The sequence below is a fragment of the Leptopilina heterotoma genome, unplaced genomic scaffold (assembly GCF_015476425.1).
Source record: "Leptopilina heterotoma isolate Lh14 unplaced genomic scaffold, ASM1547642v1 Lhet_243, whole genome shotgun sequence".
Lineage (NCBI taxonomy): Eukaryota > Metazoa > Arthropoda > Insecta > Hymenoptera > Figitidae > Leptopilina > Leptopilina heterotoma.
This window is the reverse complement of record NW_025110958.1, coordinates 658,647-668,133: the sequence shown is the minus strand read 5'-3', so window position 1 is coordinate 668,133 and position 9,487 is coordinate 658,647.

Sequence of the window (9,487 nt, the reverse complement as noted above, 5' to 3'; positions counted from 1 at the left end):
ATATTATTTTCATATAAATATCATATTACTAACAATAAATGTCATTTAACATAATAATATTGAAAAATAATTTGAGCAAAAAAAGACAATTTGTGATAATTGGTACATTTTTTAACTTCATTTTTAACAGACTTTTAATATTATTTACAAACAAGTTCACAAGTTTTTTTTCACAACACTTATTATTAATTATACAGATTATGGTATTTGTCGCGTAAATTCGTTTTCGACAGAATTTTTTTAAATTTCACATAATTATTCTTTGGATATTTATCTACAAAATAAGGCCTATTAAAATAAAATTGACCGTCTGTAAGTCTCAAAAAATGAAATCAAAGTTTCGATTTTTCACATGTACGGTATAGGAAAACCATATGAAAACCACAGATTTTTAATTTTTGCACTTATACTAATCGACAGATTTTTTAGAAAAACTAAAGTTTTATTTATTGAACCAAAATGAACTTTTATAAAAAAAATGAAAATTTTTCACCGTCTTGTTTAAAAGATATTTAACATCAAACTTGAAAAATTATTTTAACATTTACTGTAAATGACAGGTGAATTCGTAAACGTGGCAATAGCGCTTGTTAAATACTACAGCTTGTCTGCTACTTTTGGCGCGAAATTTTAAAGACGGCCATACACCAAACTTGCGACGTTGCCACGATCGTTTTTCATGCGAGAGGTTATAAATATACATTGAGAACATCTGTGTGTCAAACTGTACGTCCGCAAAAGTTTTTCGGAAACTCGCATTCATAATCGTTTCATAAGTACAGTCAACGGATACAAACTTTTGAGAGTGACCAGTCGCGCGACAAATACCTTAAATAGTAATTTTATTATTTTATGTAACGCTTATAATGAAAAATCCGCTCGCATGTGGGATCGAACTCACGATCCCCCCGCCCCAGACGCATTCCAGAAGTCCTTGACGCAACCACTTAAACCGCACGGCCACTGAGTCTCGATGAGACCTCGGACTAATCTAATATATTAATGCCAGTGCCGTATACTATGTTACTTATAAGGGCAAAGTGAAAACTATGACTAAAAATTTTACACATACTAATCCTGAATTATTTTAATTATTAAAAATGAATATTAAATAATTCATAATAAAATTGTAATCATTACAAAATTCAACTTTTAAAACATTTTACAATTAAAAATATTTAATGGATAATTTAATAAACATCGATAAATAATTGATATTTTTTATTATTCAGTAACAAAATTATTAACATAATTTATTATTAGATATATTAATAATATATTATTCAAATAAATATAATTTGGAATAATAATGAATTATAATGTTAAATATTGTAATTGTTATTAATTATAATAATATTTATTAATTGAATAATAATTATTAATAATTATGATAATTAATTAATAAATAAATAATAATTAATTAATTAAATTAATATTAAAAATTAACATAATTAATAAAATTATTAAATATGATGTAGTGTCAGGAATATTTGTTGCACATTTTAATTATTATTTATTAATTATCTATAATAATTTTGAAAACATTTATAAAAAAAAATTTCCCATTTAACTTTACAATTAATAATATATTTATACTAAATAAATATAAATATTTATTTATCAATTGATAACTTAATGTTAATTATTATTATTATTTGAAACAATTATTATAATTATAATTATTATAATATTATTTAATTAAGTGAACACGGTAATAAATAAAGATAAACTGAATATTGAGTAAAGATTGATTCAAGCTTGAATCAAGATTAGATGTTCGAGCTTCACACATAAAGATTGACCGAGTCTTGAATCGAGCATGGGACGAGCATTGGGCCCAATGTTGAACCAATATTGAACTAATATTGAGTGACAGTGATGTAAAGCCTGCTTCTACTGTGGGTTACCCACACTGAGCGTTCAAGACTCAATCAAGGTTTAATTTATTGTCAGCATTGGTCTTTCGCGCCTGGGTTATCGATAATTTAACTATTATATTTTATTTCATTGGTTCTTTAGAAAAATGAAAAGGGTCCATTTTGTCGGTCATTTGCAAAAGTAATCCGAATTTTAAAAATGGAGGTGTGGAAAAATTTAAAACCTCTTGATTTTTCATCTCTAAGGTGTCCTGGACTGTAAACAATTCTTACCCAGGCGCGAAAGACCAATGCTGACGATAGATTAAAGGTTGATTGAGTCTTGAACGCTCAGTGTGGGTAACTCACAGTAGAAGCAGTCTTTACATCACTGTCAATCAATATTAGTTCAATATTGGTTCAACATTGGGCCCAATGCTCGTCCCATGCTCGATTCAAGACTCGGTCAATCTTTATGTGTGAAGCTCGAACATCTAATCTTGATTCAAGCTTGAATCAATCTTTACACAATATTCAGCTTATCTTTAATTTATTACTGTGTTCACTTAATTAAATATAATAGTATAATAATTATAATTATAATAATTGTTTCAAATAATAATAATAATAATTAACATTAAGTTATCAATTGATAAATAAATATTTATATTTATTTAGTATAAATATATTATTAATTGTAACATTCATATTTAAAGAAAGTTCAATGGAAATTTTTTTTATAAATGTTTTCAAAATTATTATAGATAATTAATAAATAATAATTAAAATGGGCAATAAATATTCCTGACACTGCATCATATTTAATAATTTTATTAATTATGTTAACTTTTAATATTAATTTAATTAATTATTATTTATTTATTAATTAATTATTATAGTTATTAATAATTATTATTGAATTAATAAATATTATTATAATTAATAATAATTATAATATTTAACATTATAATTCATTATTATTCCAAATTATATTTATTTAAATAATATATAATTAATATATCTAATAATAAATGTTAAGAATTTGTTACTGAATAATAAAAAATATCAATTATTTATCGATATTTATTAAATTATCGAATTAATATTTTTAATTGTAAAATGTTTTAAAAGTTGAATTTTGTAATGATTACAATTTTATTATGAATTATTTAATATTCATTTTTAATAATTAAAATAATTCAGGATTAGTATGTGTAAAATTTTTAGTCATAGTTTTCACTTTGCCCTTATAACCCGTGCAGAAATTTTGACCGGGGCCAGGTCGGGGCCAGATCGGGACAAACCGGGCCCCGATCTGACAACCCGACCTGGCCCCGGCCTGGTTGAAACACTAAAACCGACCGGGGCCATGGCACTTTGCCCGATCTGGCCGCCCTGTCGGGGCCATGGAATTTCCCCCGATCTTTTCGCTACCTAGGTAGAAATCTAATACTGACTGCATTTTATTATATTAAAGCTCGTTATTTGATTATTAAAGCATGGGGAGTATTTACTTCAATATTAATAATTATTATTAATATTTTTGTAGTAAATAAAATTTTATGAGTGTCATTAAAAATGTAAATAATTATTACAATTGCTTTTATTGAACTAAGTTTTAAAAAAAATATTTTTCTTATTTTCTTTCATTAATTTAGACAGACTATCCTTATTTAAATTAATGCCTAATTTATTATTATTATTATTGTTAATAATTATTTAAACCTATACTTTATGTAACATTATTAAGAATTATACACAAAACACTTAAAACTAAGACGGAAAAATATCGCACGCACGGGGGATCGAACCCTAGACCTCGAGGACGCAAGTCGAATAGACATACCGCATAGCCACGCAAGCTTGGAAGCGACCTCGCTTAAACTTCCTTTTGAATCATGGGACCGTTATATACAGTGTTATCATAATAAATTGACTGTATCATATTTATTTATAGAAAAATTATTAAAAATGTATGTTATATATATATATATATATAAATTAATATGTTTATCATAAAAATATGGTAAAAATTATTAATTTAATTATTTATTCTCTATTATTTATAATTTAACTATTTTTTAAAATAATAAAAAATTTTTTATTATTAATAATTCACAATAATACTAAAAATTATTAATTAATAGTAATTTATTTTTTTGCCTTAAACATGGAATTTCAATTTAAGGGTGAAAAATAAATAAGAGTTTTTAAGAGTTATAAATGTCAAAAATAATATGTTAATATTATAACCACAAATAAATTAAACATTTTAGGCAATATTTTTGGTTATCTTCATGATAACATCGACAAATGGTTCACCCTCGACAATTGGTGCGTTTGTCCTATTGTTTTAAATTAAAGGAGAATAAATTCTTAAGACATCCCTCGATGCCAATTTTTGAGTTTTTAATTGTTTAAAATTTTTATTTTCAAATTTCAATCAAAGTTAACAAATTAACACAATTTTTTAAAAACGGACGTTTATTTTCTTATTCCGTTACTGCACATGCTCTAAATCAGTTCAAATTAATCCAATATTACCAGCAGACAATTAAAAATCCATAAAGTAATATATTTCAATTATTATAAACAACATTAATTAACAAATAGTTAACTTTGATTCCTCTCCAATAAAAAAATTTTTTTTCACATTTTCTTTTTAATTTTAGTTTATTTGTATAATATTTTTCCTTTATGATTAAAAAATAACTTATTTAAATTGTTATAAACAATATTAATTAACAAATAGTTAACTTATGATCCTGTCCAACAAAAAATTTTTGTTACAAATTTTCTTTTTTACTTAGGTTCATTTAAATTTTTGCTTATAATATAACTTATATTTAAATATTTAATATTATATATCCGTGGTCTTTTAACATTATCTAAATAAAAAAGTAAACGTGAAAAAAAAATTTTTTGTGGAAAGGAACAAAAATGAACTATTTGTTAATTAATATTATTTGTAACAATTTAAATAAGTTATTTTTTAAACAAAAAGGACACATATTTTTAAAATTAACTTAAATTAAAAAGTAGACGTGAAAAAAAATTTTTTTTGTGGACAGGAACATAAGTTACATAATTATTTGTTATTTAATATTGTTTATAACAATTTAAATAACTTATTTAATAATCAAAAAGGACAAATATTCTTTAAATGAACTTAAATTAAAAAGAAAAGGTGAAAAAAAAAACATTTTTTAGTGGAGAGAAATCAAAGTTAACTATTTGTTAATTAATATTGTTTATAACAATTGATATAAATTGATTTCTATTTTATTGATTGTGATGTGGTGGTCAGAGATCTCGGTGGTCATATTGTATTAATTTGAACTGATTCAGATCATATGCAGCAACGGAATAAGAAAATAAGCCTCCTTTTTTGAAAAATTGTATTAATTTGTTAACTTTGATTGAAAATAAAAATTATAAACAATTAAGAACTAAAAAATTGGCCTTGAGGGATGTCTTAAGAATTTATTCGCCTTTAATTTAAAATAAAGAATACTGAAACTGGTTAAAAATTGTAGGCTGTAGACAGTTTTGAAAAGTAAATTTTAAAAAAAATCCCATTGTGCGCTGTTTGTAGATCCTTGGGCAAGCCCGGCCTGGTCCTGGTCGGGGCCACGAAGTCGGGGCCAGATCATGAAAACCCGACCGGGGCCAGGGCGGTAATCGGGAACAAAAGTGGCGATTTCTGCACGGGAAGTAACAAAATATACGGCACTGGCATTAATATATTAGATTGGCCCGAGTTCTCATCGAGACTCAGTGGCCGTGCGGTTTAAGTGGTTGCGTCTAGGACTTCCGGAATGCGTCTGGGGCGGGGGGACGTGAGTTCGATCCCACATGCGAGCGGATTTTTTCATTATAAGCGTTACATAAAATAATAAAATTACTATTAGGCCAGTCGGTGAGTGCAAACAGCAAAAAGTGCACATAAGTGCAACCTGAAAAGTCGAAGCAGTTTCTTGTAGTTTGAGGGCCCCAAATAAAAGCCCCATAGTTTGCACCACATTTCCGGTTGCGAAAAATGGTGTAAACAATCGCCAAAGTTCGAAAAACATGGTTTTTCGATGACTGTTGCTTCCGGTTAAATTTTAGGGGAAAAAGTTGTGATTGAAAGTTATAGAGCTTGGAAATAGCTTTCAAATGATTGGTCGCAAGTTAAAAAAGCTTCATTAGTTTAGTTGCAAATGAATTTAAACTATTAAAAATAGCACTTTTTTAATTGTTTAATAACTTTGTTAATAATTATCGAATTTGTTTCTAACTTCCCAGAAATATTCCCCTTGCGAGGCTGAATAAATCCCAAAAAAATTCAACTTGATCGGGTAAATAGTTTATGCATAATTCCATTTGTTAACTAAAAACATGTAATTTTTCAACGGAATTTCCCCACTTTTGGACCTGCGAATTTCGTTTTTTTTTAAGAGTACAGTTAAGGAGTCTAACTTTAATTCCATTCAAATGGGAAATTGATTTTTTTTATTTAAGTGCATAATAATAGACGTTAAAAAAGGGTATGTTTTTTTGACATAAACAAATGGAATAACTCGGCCAATTTTCACTTTATCGATTTCGTGTAAAGGGCATTTGATTTCATTTGTTTTCACAAAACTTTTCCAAAAAAAAAATCCGATCTAACTTCAAGAGGTGGAGAGTTAACTTTTTTTTAAAAAAAAATTCCTGACAAGTTAATCATTAATGTTTTTTATTGAAATTCGCACCACTTACAGTTTGATACATGTATTTTATGTAAAAAAATTAAACATAAGGTTTTGTGCATTTTTTTAAAATTTATAACAAGTAAAAGTAAATGTATCCATTTTTCAACCTCTGAACGGCGGAGTGGGGGTACTCGGAGGAGCGTGATTCTCGCCGCCGCAACTGAATTCAGCTGTTCAAATTTGCAAAAATGGTCATAACTAAAAAAAAAGTTAAAAATTATTATTAGATCCTATGCCAGGATCCTAATAGTTACTTTTTATACCTGCGTTCCTGTGCTTATGGGTATTAATGGGTTAAAAAAGGAAAATAATGTTTATAAAAAAGTTAAAAATATATTGTTAAACTGTTTATAATAATAATATATATACGTATATAATTATTAAATGTATTAGAGGCGAGCAGTAAAGGTCATATTATCTTTTAAAATACACTGATATAGGCGCTGCTTAGTTAGCGCAACGCACAAAAACTCGTAGCGCAAACTTCAAAAATTTTTTTCTCAAAAACACCAAAAATCACTTCTTTAAAAATTTAACCACTTATTAAGGAAGGTTCTAATTTTGAGAAAATTATTTTTCTAGAATATTCCATGATGTCCTTTGCTCTTTTTTTTAACAATAAAAAATTATTGTTTAAACAAAGTATTGAAAAATTAATTTTTCTTAACTTTTTTTTTAAATATTATAAAAGATTGACATTTTCTCTACAATTTTGAATAAATGACTTTTTCTTGTAGAATCAATAGTTTTCGAAATAAAAATTCTCAAAAAAAGTCATTTTTTTCAGTTTCCGATTTTTCAAATCTAAATATCTTGCAAAAAAAATTTTTTTTTGCAAAACTGTTTGGCACAGTTATTTAGTACCCCAAGTACTACAAAATTACAAACTTTAAGAAAAATCGGTGATCCACCATTTGCTTTTCGTATGGAGCTGCCCTGTTACATAAATATGATGATTTAAAGTTCGTTTTTAATGAAAAAGTAATTGAAATTTATCATTAAGTCCAGTTTCTTTGGTGAAATTTTTTTTTCTGGACCTTACTTGAAAAAAAGATTTCACCAAAGAAACTGGACTTAATGACAAATTTCAATTACTTTTTCATTAAAAACGAACTTTAAATCATCATATTTCTGTAACAACAGTGGAAAGAATAATAAATATTGAAAATACGACTGAGTGATAGAATCATCTCTACTCTTAATAGATGGAAAAGTTTTTCTTGTTTAGTTTTCCAGGAAATTTTATGTACTTTAATTTACATTTGCATAATATTAGTGTTTAATGACTTATAAAAGAGTAATTTTCAGAAAAACGAAAAAATTCACACTTTTTCGACAATTTTTTAGCTTTATATATTAAAATATTGTTTTTACTAAATATAATGTTTTTTAATGTTAAAAGATATCTTTTGAAGCAATAAATATTGTTTAAAACATTATCCTTCAGAAAATATGTACAATAACCTAGAAAAAAATTAAAAAATCAATATAATTTGAGTTTCCCTCCAACGATTAATTTAATTTTTATCTTAAAATGATTATTAGACATCACTTAAATGATATCAAAAATAAACCAGAAAGGGTCATGACTTTTGGGTTGAATTTCATCCAAGCTCACCGTGAATATTTGTTTAACGTGATTATTTATTATATTATGTTTACAAACTTTATGTCAAATTTAAAAATATTAATTGTATTTTCAATAATACAGTGTTTTAAGTCGGTTGTTCAATAATAAAAAAATCATTTATAAAGATTTAAGATCTATCTAGAAAAAAAATTATAATTTTTTTTATTGGAATTAAATTGCTCATAATTTATTATTGTACAAAATTATGGCTATGTGGATTCTAAAATTAAAAAAATTTATATGACTAAAACAATCCATTTTTTCCATTTTGATAGTTGTTATTAGTAAATTACTAAAAAATGTTTACGTTTCATTTTTAAAAATTAGATGGCTGATAAAAAGTTATTGATAGTTTTTTAAAAAATAATAAGGAGAAAGAAGGTGTCAATTTAACTTCTCAAAATTATGAGCCTGTTATTAAAAAACAAATTCTTATGAAAGATCTCATTTAAGTATTATTAACAATTGCATTTCATTATGTAAATGAAACTTTCGAATGTAAAATATCGACAAAAAAGCTATTATATTTTCATGTTTTATGTTTATTTTTGAATTTTTGATAATTTTCTATAATTTTAGATTTTTTACCAAAGGGTGGAGACTATACGGCCATGACTATAGTCATGGCCGACTATATCAGGTTGCACCGTTTGCGTAGTACAGTAGGAATGAACGTGATGAACAAAAATATTAAATGTCAATTACTCTTATTCAGGATTCCTACAGAAATCCGAATTTAAAATTCCATACCTTTTCCATGATTTCCAGGTCAAATTTTTACGAAATTCCAATAGAATTTTAAATCTAATTTCAATATTTTTAGGCTCTTTAAAAACACTTTACTTATTTAATGGTCTCCAGCCTTTGGTAAAAATTCTAAAATTATCAAAATTTATCAAAAATTCGAAAAACCAATTTTTTTAAAATTCAACAGTTTTTTTTCTCTTTGATAGTATTTAGCTTCATTATTTTTGGGCTCTTTGAGAACACTTTACTTATTAAATAGTCTTGAATCTTTGGTAAAAAATCTAAAATTATCAAAAATTCAAAAAACCGAATTTTTTAAAATTCAACATTTTTTCCTCTCTTTTATGGGATTCAGCTTCATTATTTTTGGGCTCTTGGAAAATACTTTAGGGAAAAGTGCGGATAGATGCCCCCTTTCTCAGATCTCCAATATGAAAGAAACTATATTTATGGATTATTACTTAGTTTTTTTTATACCTATTGGCCATAACAATTTTACTGTAAAGTACCAGCTCGCT